The following is a 23,911-nucleotide window of genomic DNA, read 5'->3' as shown; positions in this document are numbered from 1 at the left end:
CGGACGGACTCTCAGGGATGTTATTGTATATGTATAGGCACTTGTTTTAGGTAATGTATATTGGATTGTTAGATTGTATCTTTGGAGAGTATTTATTTTGGACAAGGCAGTTGCCATTTAGTTTGGTTTTTGTTTCTGTTCATATATTATTTATCTATTTGTTTAAAACTGGCCACTGTTATTTATATTGCTTTATTGTTGTGTAAAAGAAACACTATGTACTGTTATGTTTGGCCAAAAAACTTGAATAAAATATTTTTTTTTAAAAAAAGTATTTTGTCAGTCTCGATGAGATCCCCCCTCATTCTTCTGACCTCCAGCGAGAACAATCCCAACCTAGTCAATCTCTCCTCGTATGACAGTCCCGCCATCCCTGGAATCAGTCTGGTAAACCTTCGCCGCACTCCCTCGAGAGCAAGAACATCCTTCCTCAGAGAAGGAGACCAAAACTGCCCACATCGACTGGCTCCCCCTTGTCGACTGTACTGGTTACATCTTCAAAGAATTCCGACAGATTTGTCAAGCATGATTTTCCCTTCATAAATCCATGCTGATTCCCTTCATAAATCCATGGGGGGGGGGGGAGGGTGAACAGCCAGCTGTCGTGGTGCACATAGGCGCCAACGGTATAGGTAAAAAAAACAGGACGCGGTCCTACAAGCTGAATTCAGGGAGTTAGGAGTTAAACTAAAAAGTAGGACCTCAAAGGTAGTAATCTCAGGATTGCTACCAGTGCGACAGGCTAGTCAGAGTAGGAATGTCAGGATAGATAGAATTAATGCATGGCTCGAGAGATGGTGCAAGAGGGAGGGATTCAAATTCCTGGGGCATTGGAACCGGTTCTGGGGGAGGTGGGACCAGTACAAACTGGACGGTCTACACCTGGGCAGGACTGGAACCAATGTCCTGGCAGGGGGGGGGGGGGGGTTTGCTAGAGCTGTTGGGGAGGGTTTAAACTAATGTGGTCGGTGGATGGGAACCAATTCAGGAAGTCGGAGGGAAGTAAAGCGGGGACAGAATCAAAAGGCAGTAAGGGGGAAAGAGTAAGGCACAGCAGCCAAATCAAAAATCAAAAGGGCCACAGTGCAAGGTACAGTGACTCAGGAGAGCTCAGTGAATAGGCCCAGTAATACTAAAAGAAAACAGGAAGTAAAAACATGAATGGAATGTGAAGAAGCAGATTATGCTTCTCCGATAAGGAAAATTAGGAGAAAAATTAAAAAGAAATATAACTTAGGAGAGGTTACTGATAGAGGTGTTAACATTCAAAACAGAGGTAAAAACGCCAACATAAGGTAGTATTCGGAATAAGGTAAATGAGTTGATGGCGCAAATCATTGTGAATGACTATGATTTAGTGGCCATTACTGAAACACGGTTAAAGGATGGTCACGACTGGGAGTTAAATATCCGAGGGTATCAGACTATTCGGAAGTGGATGGTAAGGGAGGTGGTGTAGCTCTGTTATTTAAGGATGACATCCGGGCAACAGTAAGGGATGACACCAGTGCTATGGAGGATAAGGTTGAATCCATTTGGGTGGAAATCAGGAATAGTAAGGCGAAAAAGTCACTGATAGGAGTAGTCTATAGGCCACCAAATAGTAACATTATGGTGGGGCAGGCAATAAACAAAGAAATAACTGATGCATGTAGAAATGGTACAGCAGTTATCATGGGGGATTTTAATCCACATGTCGATTGGTTTAACCAGGTCGGTCAAGGCAGCCTTGAGGAGGAGTTTATAGAATGTATCCGCGATAGTTTCCGAGAACAGTATGTAATGGAACCTACGAGGGAACAAGCAGTCCGAGATCTGGTCCTGTGTAATGAGACAGGATTGATTCATGATCTCATAGTTAGGGATCCTCTCGGAAGGAGCGATCACAATATAGTGGAATTTAAAATACAGATGGAGGGTGAGAAGGTAAAATCAAATCCTAATGTTTTGTGCTTAAACAAAGGAGATTGCAATGGGATGAGAGAAGAGCTGGCTAAGATAGACTGGGAGCAAAGACTTTATGGTGAAACAGTTGAGGAACAGTGGAGGACTTTCCAAGCGATTTTTCACAGTGCTCAGCAAAGGTTCATACCAACAAAAAGGAATGACGGCAGAAAGAGGGAAAATAGACCCTGGACATCTAAGGAAATAAGGGAGAGTATCAAATTGAAGGGAAAAGCATACAAAGTGGCAAAGATTAGTGGGACACTAGAGGACTGGGAAATCTTTAGGGGGCAACAGAAAGCTACTAAAAAAACTATAAAGAAGAGTAAAATAGATTTTGAGAGTAAACATGCTCAGAATATAAAAACAGATCGTAAAAGGTTAGGTGGATTGGCCATGATAAATTGCCCTCAGTGACAAAAAAGCTGAGGAGGGGTTATTGAGTTACGGGGATAGGGTGGAAGCGAGGGCTTGAAGTGGGTCGGTGCAGACTCGATGGGCCAAATGGCCTCCTTCTGCACTGTATGTTCTATGTTCTAAAAAAAAGTTTCTACAAATATATAAAACAAAAAAGAGTGGCTAAGGTAAATATTGGTCCTTTAGAGGATGAGAAGGGAGATTTAATAATGGGAGATGAGGAAATGGCTGAGGAACTGAACAGGTTTTTTGGGTCGGTCTTCACAGTGGAAGACACAAATAACATGCCAGTGACTGATGGAAATGAGGCTATGACAGGTGAGGACCTTGAGAGGATTGTTATCACCAAGGAGGTAGTGATGGGCAAGCTAATGGGGCTAAAGGTAGACAAGTCTCCTGGACCTGATGGAATGCATCCCAGAGTGCTAAAAGAGATGGCTAGGGAAATTGCAAATGCACTAGTGATAATTTACCAAAATTCACTAGACTCTGGGGTGGTCCCGGCGGATTGGAAATTAGCAAACGTGACACCACTGTTTAAAAAAGGAGGTAGGCAGAAAGCGGCTAATTATAGGCCAGTGAGCTTAACTTCGGTAGTAGGGAAGATGCTGGAATCTATCATCAAGGAAGAAATAGCGAGGCATCTGGATGGAAATTGTCCCATTGGACAGACGCAGCATGGGTTCATAAAGGGCAGATCGTGCCTAACTAATTCATAGAATTTACAGTGCAGAAGGAGGCCATTCAGCCCATCAAGTCTGCACAGGCCCTTGGAAAGAGCGCCCACCTAAGCCCAGACCTCCACTCTATACCCACACCTCCACCCTATCCCTGTAACCCCACCTAACCTTTTTTGGACACGAAGAGCAATTTGGCATAGCCAATCCACCTAACCTGCACATCTTTGGACTGTGGGAGGAAACCGGAGCTCCCGGAGGAAACCCACGCACACACGGGGAGGATGTGCAGACTCCGCACAGACAGTGACCCAAGCCGGGAATCGAACCTGAGACCCTGGAGCCGTGAAGCAACTGTGCTAACCACCGTGCTACCGCGCTGTCCCATCTTCAGGATGCCATCTGAGAGAATTGGACACAGGGTAATTTAATGGAATTTTTTGAGGACATTACCAGTGCAGTAGACAATGGGGAGCCAATGGATGTGGTATATCTGGATTTCCAGAAAGCTTTTGACAAAGTTCCACACAAAAGGTTACTGCATAAGATAAAGATGCATTAAAGGTAAAGTAGTAGCATGGATAGAGGATTGGTTAATTAATAGAAATCAAAGAGTGGGGATTAATGGGTGTTTCTCTGGTTGGCAATCAGTAGCTAGTGGTGTCCCTCAGGGATCAGTGTTGGGCCCACAATTGTTCACAATTTACATAGATGATTTGGAGTTGGGGACCAAGTGCAATGTGTCCAAGTTTGCAGACGACACTAAGATGAGTGGTAAAGCAAAAAGTGCAGAGGATACCGGAAGTCTGCAGAGGGATTTGGATAGGTTAAGTGAATGGGCTAGGGTCTGGCAGATGGAATACAATGTTGACAAATGTGAGGTTATCCATTTTTGTAGGAATAACAGCAAAAGGGATTATTATTTAAATGATAAAATATTAAAACATGCTGCTGTGCAGAGGGACCTGGGTGTGCTAGTGCATGAGTTGCAAAAATGTGGTGATTAAGAAGGCAAATGGAGTTTTGTCCTTCATTGCTAGAGGGATGGAGTTTAAGACTAGGGAGGTTATGCTGCAATTGTATAAGGTGTTAGTGAGGCCACACCTGGCGTATTGTGTTCAGTTTTGGTCTCCTTACCTGAGAAAGGACATACTGGTGCTGAAGGGTGGGCAGAGGAGATTCGCTAGGTAAATCCCAGAGTTGAGGGGGGTTGAGTAGACTGGGACTGTACTCGTTGGAAGTTAGAAGGATGAGGGGGGATCTTATAGAAACATATAAGATTATGAAGGGAATAGATAGGATAGATGCGGGCAGGTTGGTTCCACTGGCGGGTGAAAGCAGAACTAGGGGGCATAGCCTCAAAATAAGAGGAAGTAGATTTAGGACTGAGTTTAGGAGGAACTTCTTCACCCAAAGGGTTGTGAATCTATGGAATTCCTTGCCCAGTGAAGCAGTTGAGGCTCCTTCATTCAATCTTTTCAAGATAAAGATAGATAGTTTTTTGAAGAATAAAGGGATTAAGGGTTATGGTGTTCGGGCCGGAAAGTGGAGCTGAGTCCAAAAAAGATCAGCCATGATCTCATTGAATGACGGAGCAGGCTCGAGGGGCCAGGTGGCCCACTCCTGCTCCTAGTTCTTATGTTATTTTGTCAGAGTCAGCATTCCTGATCTGAAGTCTCCTTTCCTCACTGTTATGGATAATAGTTGGATTCACATCCGGGATCCTAAACGTTGCAGTCCCTGAGGTGTGGGTACAGGAATGGTGCTGTTTGTGTTTGGGTTCCGGGAGATTGACCTGGATTAGAGTTGAGTAATACAGGGGCAGGAGGCCATTCTGCCCTTTGATTCTGTCCCACCCACCAGTCAATGAGATCCTGTCTGATCTGTGACGCAACCCCAATTACCCGCCTTCTCTCCATATCCCTTACGGATAACAAAATCAATCTGGGATTTAAAATTAACAACCGATCTGTTGCCAATTGTGGAAGACTTTCCGAACTTCGTGTGGAGTAAGGTTTCTAATTTCTCTTCGGAAAGGACTGGGTCCAATATTCAAAGTCTGACCCCCCCACACACAAACACACACACAAACACAGCCCACCACCCCCCTCCCCGCCCCGTTCCGAAACTCCCCCACTCAGCCGAGAGAGTTTCTCTTTGTCAACCACTATCTCTTCCCCTCAATATCACCAAAACCTTGATGAAGTCGCCCCTTAATCTTCTCAATTCCGGGGAATATAATCCTGGCTTGAGCAATATGTCCTCGGAGTTTAACCCTCGCAGTTCTCGGTGGCATTCTTGTGAATTTACACAGCGCTCGTGGAATCCATCTTGACAGTCCAAACACAGCCCGTCCCCCACACCATCTGCATCAGCGCTCACCAATCCCTGACCCAACAGCTATTCACCGCCAACATGAGCTCCTCTTCAAAACCCAAAACAATGACCTCTCCTCCCACCGTTGCCTTAACCGGTGGGGACGGAGAGCGCCTGGCCGCTGTGCAAACCAATATCTCCATTCCCCTACTGCTAGCCCCTGTGGATGCGTTCAGTGTCCGCAGTACATCTTCGGCACCGTCGAGAGTGACCCACATCCGCGTGTGGGCGCACCAGTCCCCTGCACAGTGGCAGGGTCGCCAGGGGCCGCCGACCTGCGGGTTTCGGGATCGCGGCCGGAATCTCCGTCGCGAGGCTGCCCCGTCTGCCGCCTGCGAGCCAGGGCGGAATATTTGGCGCTCGGCCGAATCGCACCCCCCCTGTTCAGCTGCAGCGGGATGGGAGAATTCCGGATCGGGGGGGGCACGGGGGGGAATACAAAAAACGAGAACCCCTAAACACCTGGAGTTGTGTGAGTAATCAATAACGTTCAGAAGTGAGAGCCTCCTGCCGTTCGCACCTCTTCCGTCTCTTTGTGGCAACGCCCACCGATCGCTGACCTTCCACTCTGTTCAACTGTTCCACCCCCTCTTATACATCACATTTCCCCCTCTCTTCACCACTCCCCCCCCCCCGCCCCCCCCTCCCCCCGCCCCCCGCCCCCCCCCCCCCCGCCCCGGCCAAACCACCCGCTCTGGAACTGCACAAAACGTCTTTACGTTTCTCAAAAGCATTCTGGTGATCGGAGTGTTGCGAGTCCCTGGGCTCGGGCACGGTCAAGAGCCCACCTAACCTGGGGTCAGGACACAATCGGGAATTAAGAAATAGTTCCTCGAAAAATACCCAAAGCCTTTGGCCCCTTTCCTATCCAATCATTGCAGTCACCGGATTTGTAAATGTGAACACAATTAAGTTTATTAGTCCCCGAAAGACGCGCTTGTTAGGCGAATTGGGCATCCTGATATCTCCCTCCGTGTTGTAAGTTTTTCAGGCAACTCAGGCTTTTCTCTGAGCTGGGAGAGGATTGAAATCAAGGAACTGTGAAAGTTGGCCACGTTTGGCTGCAAAACCTGACCAAATCTCCCAGTAGGCTCAGCATGCCGGTGGGTGTGTGTGTGCGCGTGTGTGTGTGTGTGTGTGTGTGTGTGTGCGTGTGAGAAACCCCAGCTTTGAATTGACAAACTGCAAGATGCCAGACAGCCACTGATTAGTTCAACCAACAGAACAATGGAGTGAAAGATGTCACCAGACTCAACCAGCAGGAAGTCAGAGCACAGAAACTGGACTTCAATACAGGTGCTAACGGCCTTATCTCAGGGTAAGGAGATACCCATTACCATGATGGGGAAGTAAGTTCAGAATCTCCGGAGAAACAAGGAACGGCTGTTAAGAAGTCCTTTTATCTTGTAGATAAAGAGATAGTGGCTTTTGTCATAGGGACTTTGCCTGTTGGAGAGTGGGCGGAGACTGCGGGAGCTTTGAAATCATATTATAAAGTAAGGGGCAGGAGAGCGATGGGGAGTTCAATCAAGTGGTTCCAGCGACTCAAGTCCAGCAGTTCAGCTAGGTAACTCAAGTTGAGTGGAGCTAACAGTTCAGCTCTAAATGCTCCTGATTCTACGCTCCTGCCGTTTTTGTGTCTCCAGTCTGCTGAGAAATCGGACCTTTTAAACTGTGAGTACCTCGAGCAGCTTGCGAAGTTTCCCGAGAGATTCATAGGTGTTGAGAATCTGGGGAAAGGGGGTTTGACTTGTTTATGAATTGTTTTGAAACATTGCTAAGAAACTGTGTAACAGTAAGCTTTTATGTTGTGTCTGTCATAGCAATTTCTTGATAGACATAGTTTTGGTAGAGCTTAAGGTTTTTATTGTATTTTCTTCTGTTTTGGTGATTTTGACCTGGGTTTTTCAATAAACCTCGATTTGTTTGTAATTGGAGTCCGTTTCAATTCTTCCATCTCTCACCAGCGATCTCTGACCAAGTCACATTTAAACGCTCCTCACCCTAATTCCGGGGTCGAGAATCTGGGGTCATCTTGAACGATTCGAACCCGTTGACTCAGGACAGACTGCTGGTTAGGTAATAAACAGCAGTGTCCTATTCTCTCTCTTGGGAAAGCTACTCCAGCGAAGTAGGAACCGGGTGGGTGTTGTACCACCGGCAAGAGAGAGAATCACCTGGGCATTGGTGGGGGTCTGGGTATCTGTGTGATATAAGCCTCAGGCTACCGGTTAGGGATAAACGGCAGGCTTGATTCAGTGCTCTCTCCCGTGGAGGTGTCCCAGTGCGACATCCCCTGGCCTCTGAAGTTTCAGTGCCAGCTGGAGAGAGACACACACAGATACTCAAACCCCAGATATCGGCCCACTAGTGGAGTAAAGCAAGAATGGAACCCGCTACAGTGTACCCAAACAGGCGCCAGAATGTGGCGACGAGGGGATTTTCACAGTGACTCCATTGCAGTGTTAATGGGAGCCGACCTGTGACAATGATAAAGATTATTATTATTATTATAGAACAGGAACTGTAATGAAACATGCAGCAAGTACAACTGGTTAACTATTATCTCATCCCTTAACCCCCTTCCCACTTAAACCCATCCCACACTCTACACACACACACACACAAGACAGATATACACAGAAGGGAGGCGAGGGTGTAAAAATGATAATGAAAGTAAGAGAGCTTTTGTGTCACGTGGCTGTTTCCAGCACACCTCCTGTCAAACCAGAGCGAGAGAGTAGGCCTATCCCCTGGGAGTGCGGGGATCCGACTCTGTTATCCTTAAGTCGCTGGAAATCATCCCACTCAGGCAGGATCTGTTACCGGGCAGAATACAGTGATTTGGCCAACCAATCGAACTGAACCTCACCCCGTCTCTCGGGTGGCGAAAAGTCTGAGTTTCCATGTCCGAAGCTGGCAGAGTGATCTTTGTGGTAACTTTCAAGTTGCCCTGCTCGCCTTAAAGACACATGTCCATTAAGCATCCATGGATCAGAATGATAGCTGCAACAATAAAGAAGGGGAATTAAGGGTACCAACAGGAAGGACCCTGACAGGAGACAGTATGTTTCCCAGGATGAACTCCTCGATGAAACATCGCAAGATTGCAGAGCTGGGAAGCTATATCCTCTGTTCAGCACCCTGGAGAGGTAGCTGCTAGGACCTGTAATATTGCTGTGTGGCTGTCACTGTTTGACCTCAGTAGAGCACGACCCCAAGCCGCAGCCTTTCGCCGTCTCCCATTGATCATCTCACAGGGGAGCATCAGAACGAGCCAATCCCAGGTTTACAATTGCCTGCTCCTTTTCTGAATGGTGAAGGTTGCAATCTCCGTATCTGTGCCTGGAAGACCGATTCATTCCTAGCTCGGTGCCCTCTCCCATTGTGGAACTCCTCACTCTGGGAAGACCGGTCACAATAGCCATCCTGCTACCCTCTGAAGGACTACACGCCATTCGACCTTTGATTCAAGACGCTGGACATGCGGAACCATAACTCTTAATTTTATCACGGCCTGGTCCTGTACCCAATTCTTTTCCTTATTGCTCTTTTGTTGCGAAAGGGGTGAACGTTGCGATAGCCCTTTGCCACACTTTGTGTGTGCAAAATAAACTAACCCTCTAACTTTATTTAAAAAAAAATATTTTTATTAAGGGATTTGGAAATTTTTACAAAAATAACATAGACAATGGCATCAACATGGTATAATAAACATTCCCCCCCCATCTCAATCTTCACACCACCCCCACCATACAACAACAATCCCCCCCCCTTTGGAATACTGCACCTGCTGACATTTTAATTTTCCCCGAGAAAGTCGACGAACGGCTGCCACCTCCGGGTGAACCCGACCATTGACCCTCTCAAGGCGAAGTTTACCTTCTCGAGACTGAGAAACCCAGCCACGTCACTGACCCAGGTCTCTGCGCTCGGGGGCTTCGAGTCCCTCCACATTAACCAAGATCCGTCTCCGGGCTACCAGGGAGGCAAAGGCCAGGACGTGGGCCTCTTTCGCCCCCTGGACTCCCGGCTCTTCCGACACTCCAAAGATCGCCACCTCCGGACTCGGCACCACCCGTGTTTTTAGCCCCGTGGACATTGCCTCAGCAAAACCCTGACAAAACCAAGCTTCGGGCATGCCCAAAACATGTGGACATGGTTTGCTGGGCTTCCCCCGCACCTCGCAAACCTGTCCTCTCCCCCGACAAACCTGCTCATCCGGGCCACCGTCATGTGTGCCCGGTGGACTACCTTAAATTGTACCAGGCTGAGCCTGGCGCATGATGAGGAGGTATTAACCCTGCTTAGGGCACCCGCCCACAGACCCGCCTCTATCTCTCCTCCTAGCTCGTCCTCCCACTTGCCCTTGAGCTCCTCCACCGGAGTTTCCTCCGCCTCCGATAGCTCCTGGTAAACCTCTGAAACCTTCCCCTCTCCCACCCAGGTACTGGAGACTACTCTATACTGTATCCCCCGTGGCGGCAGCGGGAAAGGCCGGAACCTGTTTTCTCAGGAAGTCTCGCACCTGCAAATACCTAAACCCATTCCCTGCTGGCAATTTAAATTTATCCTCCAAGGCTTTCAAGCTGGGGAAGCTCCCGTCTATAAATAGATCCCCCGTCCTTCTAATTCCTGCTCTTTGCCATCTCCGGAACCCACCAACCAGCCTCTCCGGTACAAACCGATGATTATTATAAATCGGGGTCCAAACCGATGCTTCCTCCACTCTCTGAAATCTCCTCCATTGCCCCCAGATGCTCAGAGCCTCCACCGCCACCGGACCTGTGGAGTATCGGGCCGGCGACATTGGAAGAGGTGCCGTTATCAGTGCTCCCAAACTTGTGTCTTTGTATGGCGCCGCCTCCATCCGCTCCCACACCGACCCCTCCCCCACTACCCACTTCCTAATCATGGCTATATTGGCCGCCCAGTAGTAGATGCAGAAGTTCGGCTGCGCCAACCCCCCCTCCCCCCGACTGTGCTCCAGCAACACCTTCCTCACTGGCGGGGTTTTACCCGCCCACACACAGCCCGAAATCACCTTATTCACCCGCTTGAAAAAGGCCCTCAGGATGAAGGTGGGGAGGCACTGAAAGACAAGCAGAAATCTGGGGAGGACCGTCATTTTCACGGCCTGTACCCTCCCTGCCAGTGATAGCGGGAGCATGTCCCATCTCTTAAAGTCCCCTTCCATTTGTTCTACCAGCCGGGATAGGTTTAACTTGTCCAGTGCCTCCCATTCCCGGGCCACCTGGATTCCCAAATATCAAAAGCTCCTTCCTACCATTCTAAGCGGCAGCTCTCCCAGTCTCTTCTCCTGCCCTCTTGCCTGGATCGCGAACATCTCGCTTTTCCCCATGTTCAATTTATACCCCGCAAAAATTGCCAAATATCCCCCGAGATTCGCAAAACTTCCCCCATCCCCTCCCACGGGTCCGGAATATACTAGAGCAGGTCACCTGCATAAAGCGAGACCCGGTGCTCCGCCCCCCCTCCCCCCCCCCTTCCACCCCCCCCCCCCCCCCCCCCCCCCCGGCCAAACAGCCCTTTCCAGTTCCTAGAGGCTCTTAACGCCATGGCCAATGGCTCTATGGCCAGAGCAAACAGTAACGGGGAGAGGGGGCACCCTTGACTCGTCCCTCGGTGTAGTTTAAAATACCCCGACCTCAGCCGGTTCGTACGCACTCGCCACTGGTGCCTGATAGAGCAATCGTACCCAGTCAATAAAGCCCTCACCAAACCCAAACCTTTCCAGCGCCTCCCACAGGTAATTCCACTCCACCCGATCAAAAGCCTTCTCCGCATCCATCACTACCACCACCTCCACCTCCTCTCCTCCTGAGGGCATCGTAGTAACATTTAAAAGCCTTCGAACATTGGCCTTGAGATGCCTGCCCTTTACAAATCCCGCCTAGTCTTCCCCTATCATCCCCGGGACACAGTCCTCTATCCTTGTGGCCAGTATCTTAGCCAGCAGTTTGGCGTCCACATTCAGTCGAGAAATCGGCCTGTATGACCCGCATTGCTCCGGATCCTTCTCCCGTTTCTGGATCAATGAAATCGAGGCCTGCGACATTGTTGGGGGGAGGACTCTGTGGAAGCCCGCTGTTTTCTAATACATCTAATAGGTAAAAGTGATAGTTCAAAAGATAGCTATTTAGCATTAAGCCCCTGGTCCATTGAATACCAGTTTAAAAACTCACTCATCACCTCAGGTCATTTAAAACACAGATTCAGCATTTCGGAACATAGCTCTAAACAGAAATTCCTACGCAGCTAACAAATACATTTGCAAGATAAAGTAACCCAAGGACAAGGCAAGCTCCATGGCAACAGCATGGAGCCTAAAAGGACCATTGTCCGAACAAGCAAACTACATGCGATCAGGAAGGTGAATCGCATTCCTCAGCTTATACATTTTAAGTTTATGATGCATATTAAATGACAGACAGCTAAAACATCGACTCAAACTTATGTGATGTTCACCCAAGGCAATTAGGATTACATCGGGGTATAGCTAGATGGCTAAAGTCGGATATGATTTAGTATAACCGTGCTAGATCGTACGGCCATTCTTTTTCATGAATCAATCCACACTTTGACTTAACTATTCGCTGTTTTTCTGTCTTTCATTTTTCATTTTCTGACTTTGACTTTTGAAGTTATTGCAAGCTGTTTGCCGGAAGCAAGAAAATCATTTCTGTGTTATTTGAAAGTTGAATTGTCGACAAGATTGCCTCTCTGTGAGTCCTTTGCTAGGACTTATTCGAGAATAAGGCTTTAAATGATTCTCAATTGTAATCAATAGAGATAAAATAAAACAGATTCTTATATTTGCACCTGAGAAGTTTTAACTCAAATTTCCACTGAGTTTTAGTGTTCGCAAAGTGCCGCTGAATCCGCATGGTAGAAATCTCAACTGGCGCCGTATCGGCAAAAGGGGAGGAGCTCTGGGCCGAGATCGGACCAGGCTGGACGAAATCGGAGAGGTTCGGAAACCTTCGGGGAGAGTCGGCGGAAGCCCATGAGGACAGAAGACCCAAGGAAAGCAGCTGGACTGGGGGAAGAAACATCTTTTTCGCACATTCAAAGTCTTAAAGCCGCATCAAGCAGTGTTTCGACCCCTGGAAAGGACCTTTTTATAGACTGTGTTAATTCAATCAGGTGCAGGTCATTGAAACTAAAATAAATCGGGGCTGAAAAAATAGTCACGGTGGTGTACACAGATTACACACGGTTGGCGACCAAAAAATTAGGTGTAAAGTTGAATTTATGGCTGAAACAAATCCTCAGATAGATTCAGAACCCTTAACCGGCAGAGAACTACTCCCCACAACGTCCAAGGGAGGTAGCGCGTATCGGATTTCTCTACTGAAGATATGTTGGGTGATTTTGGATCTTTCATTCGTAGACAATTTGGACTCTGTGAAATCTCAAGAAAACCTGGATCGATATATGATATCCCCAGAGGACAGTGGTCCCTCGATAATATCAAGAGGGCATGGGGAAAATACACACGTTTGCACAGTGAAGAATGTGCAAAATGGTCCCTTGCAATAATGGGACAGCTGCGCAGACAGCAAAAAAATAACTATTAAAAATAAAAGTGATCATGAGCTTAAGTCCACTAAAGATCAACTAACTGCAGTTGTTGGGGAATTACGAGATGCAAAATCCAAACGTGAGCGTTATGATGAAATTAGAACAGAATTGGAAAACAAACCCTTTAAAGTCCAGCAGAGGCTTTTCAAATTGGGGAATTGCAACGTAAAGTTCTTGAAATGGAGTCAAAATACCAACAGTTGCAAACAAAAAGCTGAGCGAGTCGAAATTGAGAATTGCAAGTTAATCAAAGAAAGATGTGTTTTAGAAAGAGAAATGAACAATTTTAAAGGACACTGCAAAATCCTGACAGTCTTGCAGCTCATAATTTAAACCAAAGCACAAACGTGAATGGCAGTTCTGATGCTGGAGTAAGTACTCTGAGCAACACAGTTCAAACAGTTTTACCTCCAAATTCAGTTTCACAAACAATTCTTGTACCCCAAACAGCTGAGATTCAACAAGCAGCTCCAGTTGAACAAACAGCTTGTGGTAGTCTGTGTTAGAAGGATTACGGCACCTTCATAACTATAACTTCTACCACTTTACCACGTTGTAATACGAAGCCACTACCCCGCTGGACTCTTTTTTAACAGGGGGTGAATGTGGTAGTCTGTGTTAGAAGGATTACGGTACCTGGTAATGCCGGAATACCATTGGTGGAGAAGGTACTTGTTCCCATTGGTTAAGCTTGTATGTTAGCTCCGCCCTGCAAGGCGGGGTATAAGAGCCCGTGCCTCCCCAGCAGCTTTCTTCTGTACCTGCGCTGCTGGGGGAAACATCTAGCTTATTAAAGCCGTCAATTGTCTCCAAGCGCTTCTGGAGTTATTGATCGTGCATCGCAGCTCAAACTCAGCATGCAGCCCCAGTGGCACAATCAGCAATTGCACAGCCGAGATCGAGTGTCAGGACTACATTAAAATCCAAAGTTCATTTGCCAGTTGAATCGGATGAAGATAGTGATGCAGCAAGTTTTCCTACAATGCAAAATACTAAATTAATTCGACCAGCCCCTTTAAAACGCAAACGGGTTCGAGTTGGAAGCCAAAAAATAGAGGAGGGAGGTGACACTGTCGCTAAAAACATATTTGATCAGCAATGGATTCATGAACCAACAGATCCTGCAAAAATTGACGAATGGTCCAAAGATCTTCCACACCCTAAAAAGGGTGGTGTGACCACATGGGATGGAATTCACAGATTACAATCCATTTACAGTCTCCACCCATTTGATGGAGTACAAATTCTGACTGTTGTGGTAGGCACTCGTGTCATTTCCACTCTTGGAGCAGAGGTAGAAGTTGCCCTTGGGGACGATTTGCAAAATTTAGAAGCTGGTTGGCTCGCAGTCAAGAATTGGCTATTAAAATTTCGCCCCCCCCCCCGCCGAGGACCAATTGGTCTAAGATCACATCTTGCATTCAAAAATATACTGAAGATATTCCGGATTTCGAGGAAAGATTTTTACATCCTTGGATGGATTACTCAGGAATGACACTCGCCCAGGAAACTGACACGTGGGACACAAGCACTTTAGGTCCAATTAAAACGGCTTTTATAGCCGGTGCTAAACCCAAAGTTTCTGCTGCCTTGAATTTGGTTTTACCAGCTTGGGCCACAGCTGGCATGTACCGAGACATAGTTGACCGATGTATTCAGATGGATCGTGGTCTGCACAATCAGGCAATCTTTAACACTGCAGCTGCTCAAATTCAGCCCATGGTACCTGCTCAAATCCAGCCCCTGTTACCTGCTGCCTCAGCAACAGCTGTTGCTCTACCTGCTGCTCCAGCTGTTGCAGCGCCTGCAGTAATATCAGCAGTAACTACAATTTCACCACAAGCATCAGGGCAAACATGTCCCCTTGCTCCATTAAAATCGATGTCTTTTCTGTGGTAGAGTAGGACACTGGATGGCAACATGCTGTCATAAACAACGGATGGATTCGAGAGATGACACTGAAGTAGACAATGTTCACTGCAATACGTTCCCACCTTGTGGTCAACCATGTAACACGCACAAACAAGACGCACCTAGGGTTACGTTCCAACAAGACACACCCAGACTTACGTACAGGGGATTCTAGACCTTCCCAGCCGTTTCCACGTAGGGAGGAACCTTACTCACGTAGGGACGAGCCGTACCCACGTAGGGACGTACACGATGACGACAATGCTATGAACGAAATGTTAAACAGCTGTCCTCCAGCTCAAAGACGTTCTCTGTGTGACAATTCAAAAAACTACCAGACCCCACTCTTGATGATTCTCGCAAGCACTCGTGGAACCGAAAAATGATGGACTATATATCTCGCTGAGAATTTCTATCTGACACTGGAGCTGACGTTACTGTGTTACCGAACAGGATGCTGCTCTCGTTCCCCTAGCGACAGGGAAAATTAAAGCCCTTGCCGCAGGAGGAGATTCTATTACTCTTCGGGACGAAGTAACCACTGCTTTTAGAATTTGGACCACATCAACTGATGTCATCACTGTGGGCAGGTCCGGTGACACAAGCACTACTCGGTATGGGCACAACTCAATTCTTCACTCAGTTTCGATAATGGAAAAATCACCTGGACCATGCGACACGTCAAAAAAGATGAAATTCAAACTCATCCAATTTGGCCAAAAGACAAAAATGTCCTTTTAAAAATGTCACTGTCGCGGGATATCCGCTCCACCTTGTACCAAACAATACCCGGTTAATAAAACTTCAATTCAAGGCATTCTACCTATAATAAAACAACTTGAAGAGAGGGGAATTTTAGTGCGCGTTTACAGTTCATCAAACAGCCCTGTGTGGGCTGTCAAAAAGGCTAATGGCACATGGTGCCTTACGATTGACTACAGAAGGGCAAATCAATTCATTGTCAGAAAAGCTCCTTTAGTGACAGATCCATCTACAATCTTTAACTCTTTAACTCCTGACCTTCAATGGTTTTCAGTCATTGACATGGCAAATGGCTCCTGGTCAGCACCACTGGCTAAACATGTACAAGCATGGCTTGCTTTTACAGTCAATCAGCAACAGTAGACATGGACTAGACTACCGCAAGGTTCTCACAACTGTTTACCGCATGGCTCTACAGAATCATCTCAGGCAACTGCCTGATCTGCCTTCCACCATTATCCAGTGTGCAGATGACATTCTGATAGCCTCCATCAATAAAGATGATCCTAAAAAGGACTTACGGGTGGTCCTGAACCACCTCAGTGATAACGGTCACAAAGCTGGCTTTGCCAAAGCACAAATTGCCCAGGAAGAAGTTGTTTACCTGGGTCAGAAAATTTCCAAAGGCAAAAGGGAACTGACTCAGGACAGAACGGCTGCCATCAAAGCAGCTAAAGAACCCTCAACTGTTCAGGAAGCCAGATCTTTCTTGGGACTCTGTAATTTTAACAGAAATCGGATTGATTCGTGCACTCAGTTATTGCCATTAGATGATCTTTTAAAAGGAAACTGAAAATCAAGAGATCAAGTTAAACTTCTGAACTAAAACAATCATTTCTGAATTTGGGAAAGGCCCCGTGTTGAGCACCAGCCTGAGGTACTCCAAACAATGGAAAATCTTTTACCATGTTTGTTCATGAAAGAGATGGTTACATGACTGCAGTACTAGCCCAGGAACATGGTGATCTGTTAAGACCGGTTGGGTACTATTCCCTTAAACTTGACAATGTGGCCCTGGCATTTGGCAGCTGTTTACGAGCCATGGAAGCCACATGTCGAGCTGTAATGATGACATCAGGCCTTGTCCGAGACCAAATGTTGACCATTAACTGTCCACTGTGGTGTTGGGTGTTCCGCTATACAGACGAACCAACACGGTTGCAGATGGTACAACTCTGTTTTATTACTCTTGATAACAACATCTGTAAACCTATGACTGTGGTTCGTACTTTTCCAGTTAACCTGTGGACCCAGCCCTAACACTATCTTAGAGAGGCACTCAGCACATGGTCTATGTCTGAGTGGCACACTGTGAGCTCTGTGCTCTGAGCTATCTCCTGGTGGAATGGGCTGGAACTGTGGTGTTCCCCGTTTTATAGCGCGTGTGCTCTCACTGCTGATTGGCTGTGACGTTGCGTGTGTGTTGATTGGTCTGTTGATCTGTCCATCAGTGCGTGTGTGTTTGCACCATGATATGTTTATCTGAATGTCATGACATCCACATTCAGTCCGTTCTCTCCTGTCCATGAGCAGAGTGTCACAAGTTACATCAGCTGGGTGGACAGCAGTTTTGGAAGCTCCCAACCTATATTTTCACAGAGCCAGACCTGTAAACCCATCATCTTTGCTCCCGTTTCCCGAGGAGCAAAAGGGAGGAGAGGGAGAAGAGCATGACACTGTGAAAATAATCGAGGAAATGGAAGAAGTACACTGAGTAGAAGAAGAGCCACTGCAGAACCCAGATTTAATCCCATTCACTGACGGCTCCTCTTTTATTGACAAGGGTATCAGAAAAGCTGGGTGGGCAGCCACAAGCCCATACGAAGTGTTGGCTGAAGGAAGTTTGCCCCCAGGTACATCAGCTCAAGGCCGAATTAAAGGCACTAAGAGAAGCATGTCATGTGGCAAGAGATAAAACTGCTAACATCTACACCGACTCCAGGTATGGTTTTGGGGTAGCACATGATTTTGGCCACCTGTGGAGAAAAAGCGGATGTCTCACAACGGCAGGTACACCTATCCGAAATGGACAGGAAGTGCGAGACCTTCTGGAAGCTATGGCCTTGCCAAAAGAAGTTTCAGTTCTAAAATGTAAAGCCCATACTCATGGGGACACGATGGAAGCAAGAGGAAATGTTCCTGCGGACCAAGCAGCAAGGGAAGCTGCCTCCCTTTGTGCCTCCCAATGGCATCAGGAATCCAGTCACATTTACAGATTGGGAGTAACCACATGATTCAGGTGAAATGCAGGATGTTTGCACAAGGGAAGAAAAATGGACACGGTTAGTCAGGTGTCCAACCGCCTGATGATGACATTTGGAGAGAAGTTCCAACTTGTAAACCAGTCGCACCTCAATCACTAATTCCCTTTTTAGCTCAACAAATTCATTCATGGGGACACATATCACCTCAACAAATGATGGATTGATTCCATAGAAGTTGGTGTGGTAAAGGATTAAAAAAACATGCACAATTGGTAGCAAACCGCTGTGTAACCTGTCTGTGGTAGTCACCACTGATTGTACAATAAGTTGTAATGATGATTACTAGAGGTGACACAGGTAAGGCTCCTGTACTACAGGTACCGGGGTAAATCCCTGCCTGCTGGCTCCTCCCACTAGGCGGAGTATAAATGTGTGTGCACACCGAGCTGCCCCCATTCTGGTAGCAGCTGCAGGAGGCCACGCGTCTCTGCTTAATAAAGCCTCGATTATTCTCCACTCTCGTCTCGTAGTAATTGATGGTGCATCACTTTCAAAAGAATAACTTGGGTCCTGTGACATCAATGCCTCAATGAAGAGCTCCTGCTCCCGCAGGCCCATTCCAGGATACACAGGTAGGTGACATCACTCCTCCTAAATGTCAACAGTACAATGACGTCCTTGTAATAGTGGATAAATTCTCCAGATGGGGAGGACGAGCTAGCATTGACTCCGACAATGGATCCCACTTCACAGGTGCTGTTTGTAAGGAAGTCTGTAGACTGATAAACATTAACTGGAATTTACACTGTCCTTATCATCCACAATCCATCAGGACAAGTGGAACGTGTGAATCGAACTTTGAAAGAAAGACTGTCTAAATACAGCCAGGAAGGCATGAATTGGGTCCAAGCTTTGTCAATGGTATTATGCAGTATTAGAACATAGAACATAGAAAATACAGCACAGAACAGGCCCTTCGGCCCACGATGTTGTGCCGAACCTTTGTCCTGGATTAATCATAGCTTATCATTGAATTTACAGTGCAGAAGGAGGCCATTCGGCCCCCTGAGTCTGCACCGGCTCTTGGAAAGAGCATCCTACCCAAACGCAACACCTCCACCCAACACCAAGGGCAATTTTGGACACTAAGGGCAATTTATCATGGCCAATCCACCTACCCTGCACATCTTTGGACTGTGGGAGGAAACCGGAGCACCCGGAGGAAACCCATGGAGACACGGGGAGGACGTGTAGACTCCGCACAGACAGTGACCCAAGCCGGAATCGAACCTGGGACCCTGGAGCTGTGAAGCAATTGTGCTATCCACAATGCTACCGTGCTGCCCTTAAGAACAAATAAATCTACACTATATCATTTTACCGTAATCCATGTACCTATCCAATAGCTGCTTGAAGGTCCCTAATGTTTCCGACTCAACTACTTCCACAGGCAGTGCATTCCATGCCCCCACTACTCTCTGGGTAAAGAACCTACCTCTGACATCCCCCCTATATCTTCCACCTTTCACCTTAAATTTATGTCCCCTTGTAATGGTTTGTTCCACCCGGGGAAAAAGTCTCTGACTGTCTACTCTATCTATTCCCCTGATCATCTTATAAACCTCTATCAAGTCGCCCCTCATCCTTCTCCGTTCTAATGAGAAAAGGCCTAGCACCCTCAATCTTTCCTCGTAAGACCTACTCTCCATTCCAGGTAACATCCTGGTAAATCTTCTTTGCACCTTTTCCAAAGCTTCCACATCCTTCCTAAAATGAGGTGACCAGAAATGTACACAGTACTCCAAATGTGGCCTTATCAAGGTTTTGTACAGCTGCATCATCACCTCACGGCTCTTAAATTCAATCCCTCTGTTAATGAACGTGAGCACACCATAGGCCTTCTTCACAGCTCTATCCACTTGAGTGGCAACTTTCAAAGATGTACGAACATAGACCCCAAGATCTCTCTGCTCCTCCACATTGCCAAGAACTCTACCGTTAACCCTGTATTCTGCATTCATATTTGTCCTTCCAAAATGGACAACCTCACACTTTTCAGGGTTAAACTCCATCTGCCACTTCTCAGCCCAGCTCTGCATCCTATCTATGTCTCTTTGCAGCCGACAACAGCCCTCCTTACTATCCACAACTCCACCAATCTTCGTATCGTCTGCAAATTTACTGACCCACCCTTCAACTCCCTCATCCAAGTCATTAATGAAAATCACAAACAGCAGAGGACCCAGAACTAATCCCTGCGGTACGCCACTGGTAACTGGGATCCAGGCTGAATATTTGCCAACCACCACCACTCTCTGACTTCTATCGGTTAGCCAGTTCGTTATCCAACTGGCCAAATTTCTCACTATCCCATGCCTCCTTACTTTCTGCAGAAGCCTACCATGGGGAACCTTATCAAATGCCTTACTAAAATCCATGTACACTACATCTACCGCTTTACCTTCATCCACATGCTTGGTCACCTCCTCAAAGAATTCAATAAGACTTGTAAGGCAAGACCTACCCCTCACATATCCGTGCTGACTATCCCTAATCAAGCAGTGTCTTTCCAGATGCTCCGAAATCCTATCCCTCAGAACCCTTTCCATTACTTTGCCTACCACCGAAGTAAGACTAACTGGCCTGTAATTCCCAGGGTTATCCCTAGTCCCTTTTTCGAACAGGGGCACGACATTCGCCACTCTCCAATCCCCTGGTACCACCCCTGTTGACAGTGAGGACGAAAAGATCATTGCAGCATTGGAGCAACACCAAACAGAACAACAGGCCGAAGTCCATTTGAAATCTTCACAAGCAGACCAATGTCTCTGCCAGGAACTATTGACTTGGGAAAGCAGACTGTCATTTAATGAGTGATGCTTTGCTGTCTTACTGTCAAGATCTAACAAATGCTGTCAGTTCTGCCTCTCAACATGGTATTCGAGGCAAGGTACTAACATGGATTGACGATTGGCTGTCAGGCAGAAGGCAGAGAGTTGGGATAAAAGGTTCTTTTTCGGAATGGCAACCGGTGACGAGTGGTGTCCCGCAGGGTTCAGTGTTGGGGCCACAGCTGTTCTCTTTATATATTAACGATCTAGATAACGGGACTGAGGGCATTCTGGCTAAGTTTGCCGATGATACGAAGATAGGTGGAGGGGCAGGTAGTATGGAGGAGGTGGGGAGGCTGCAGAAAGATTTAGACAGTTTAGGAGAGTGGTCCAAGAAATGGCTGATGAAATTCAACGTGGGCAAGTGCGAGGTCTTGCACTTTGGAAAAAAGAATAGAGGCGTGGACTATTTTCTAAACGGTGACAAAATTCATAATGCTGAAGTGCAAAGGGACTTGGGAGTCCTAGTCCAGGATTCTCTAAAGGTAAACTTGCAGGTTGAGTCCGTAATTAAGAAAGCAAATGCAATGTTGTCATTCATCTCAAGAGGCTTGGAATATAAAAGCAGGGATGTACTTCTGAAGCTTTATAAAGCATTAGTTAGGCCCCATTTAGAATACTGTGAGCAATTTTGGGCCCCACACCTCAGGAAGGACATACTGGCACTGGAGCGGGTCCAGCGGAGATTCACACGGATGATCCCAGGAATGGTAGGCCTAACATACGATGAACGTCTGAGGATCCTGGGATTATATTCATTGGAGTTTAGGAGGTTGAGGGGAGATCTAATAGAAACTTACAAGATAATGAATGGCTTAGATAGGGTGGACGTAGGGAAGTTGTTTCCATTAACAGGGGAGACTAGGGCCCGGGGGCACAGCCTTAGAATAAAAGGGAGTCACTTTAGAACAGAGATGAGGAGAAATTTCTTCAGCCAGAGAGTGGTGGGTCTGTGGAATTCATTGCCACAGAGGGCGGTGGAGGCCGGGACGTTGAGTGTCTTTAAGACAGAAGTTGATCAATTCTTGATTTCTCGAGGAATTAAGGGCTATGGAGAGCACGGGTAAATGGAGTTGAAATCAGCCATGATTGAATGGTGGAGTGGACTCGATGGGCCGAATGGCCTTACTTCCACTCCTATGTCTTATGGTCTTATGGTCAACAGGTGTTAGCCGCGTGGGGGGATCCTTGTGGGGTGCCCGGTGAAGAAGTGTACGTCAAAAAGCTGCAGAAAAGGGGCAGCACAGTGGCGCAGTGGGTTAGCCCTGCTGCCTCACGGCGCCGAGGTCCCAGGTTCGATCCCGGCTCTGGGTCACTGTCCATGTGGGGTTTGCACATTCTCTCCGTGTCTGCGTGGGTTTCGCCCCCTCACTCCAAAAATGTGCAGGGTAGGTGGGTTGGCCTTGCTAAATTGCCCCTTAATTGGAAAAAATGAATTGGTGTCATGTGAGGGAACCTTTAAGAAATGGATGTTTAAGCAATGTACCTTTAAGAAATGCAGTGATGTCAGAGTGTGGGTGGAGATTGGCTTTAGATCAGCTATTTTGCAGTTTAGTTTGTGTTTGGAAAGAGCTTGTGTGTGTCTGTGTTTGTAGTGAGCTGGATCTGCTGTGATCTCTGCCATGAAAGATTATCTTTGGATCATTTGGGTGACTTAAACTCATAAAAGTAAAGCCTTTAACCTGATGTGTTTCTGTTTAAAGGTGTTAAGTCTCAATGGATGTTGAAAGGAATAACTGAAAGATTATTTAGTGTTGTAATATTTTCGGGGTTATCTTTGAAGTAAGGGGTGTTAAGAGATCCAATGTTTATTTAAGAGGTTAAGTTGAGTTCATGGAATAAACATTGTTTTGTGTTTAAAAACCCACGTGTCCATAATTGTAATCCCACTCCTGGAGAACAAGCCGTGTGCTCGGAAAAGCAACAATAGCATTAAAGGGGAAGGTTAGTTGAACTCCATGATGCATTTTGCGGTTCTGAAAACGCATCTACCATAACAATTGGGGACTCGGGGGGGATAAAAGTCTATCTATTGGATTGGCTTTTGTGAACTTAAAGACAGTGAAGGATTGTTGCTTTTCCGGTGTGGTATTTTAGTTTAAGTGGGGAGAGTGTTGTAAACAATGGCTCTTTCAGAGGCTCAGAAGTTTTTGGGTGTGGACACGATAACACGTGATACCTTACTTTCAGAGAGTAAAAGCAGATTGTTAGATTTGGCAAGAACATTGCAGTTAACATTCCCTGACAAAATGCGAAAAGGTAATTACGGCGGTGTAATTTAAAGCATTTAAAGTTGCCTGAGATAGAGTTTGACTCATTGGAAATGGCAAAAATTCAGTTGCAAACTAAACAAATGGAACATGAGAAAGAATTAAAGCGGCTGGAATACGAGAGTTAGAGAGAGGAAAAAGAGAGAGAAAGAAAGAGAGAGGAAAAAGAAGAGAGAGAAGAAAGGAGAAAAGAAAGAATAGCCCGAACAGGGAAATAGGACAAAAAGAAAAAGAAAGAATCATAGAATTAATAGAATTTACAGTGCAGAAGGAGGCCATTCGGCCCATCGAGTCTGCACCGGATCTTGGAAAGAGCACCCCACCCAAGGTCAACACCTCCACCCTATCCCCATAACCCAGTAACCCCACTCAACACCAAGGGCAATTTTGGACACTAAGGGCAATTTATCATGGCCAATCCGCCTAACCTGCACATCTTTGGACTGTGGGAGGAAACCGGAGCACCCGGAGGAAACCCACGCACACACGGGGAGGATGTGCAGACTCCGCACAGACAGTGACCCAACGGGGAATCGAACCTGGGACCCTGGCGCTGTGAAGCAATTGTGCTATCCACAATGCTACCGTGCTGCCCCTCTCACCCTGAATTCCACATATTACCACCTTTTCTGGCAACATTCTTCCCAAACTACATAATTCCTCATCCCTTACCATTAAAGATTGACTAGCCCCTGTATCTCTTAAAATTGTGACTTCTTTACCTGCTCCTCCTGATACAATGAGTAAACTTTACCCACACAAGTAAATTCTTTAAAGACATCTGCCTTCTTAACAATTATTCCTTAAACAGGCCAAAGGGAGTAAAGGGAGACGTGGGTTTTTAAACACAAACA

The sequence above is a fragment of the Scyliorhinus torazame genome, chromosome 4 (assembly GCF_047496885.1).
Source record: "Scyliorhinus torazame isolate Kashiwa2021f chromosome 4, sScyTor2.1, whole genome shotgun sequence".
Lineage (NCBI taxonomy): Eukaryota > Metazoa > Chordata > Chondrichthyes > Carcharhiniformes > Scyliorhinidae > Scyliorhinus > Scyliorhinus torazame.
This window is presented reverse-complemented; position numbering follows the sequence as displayed.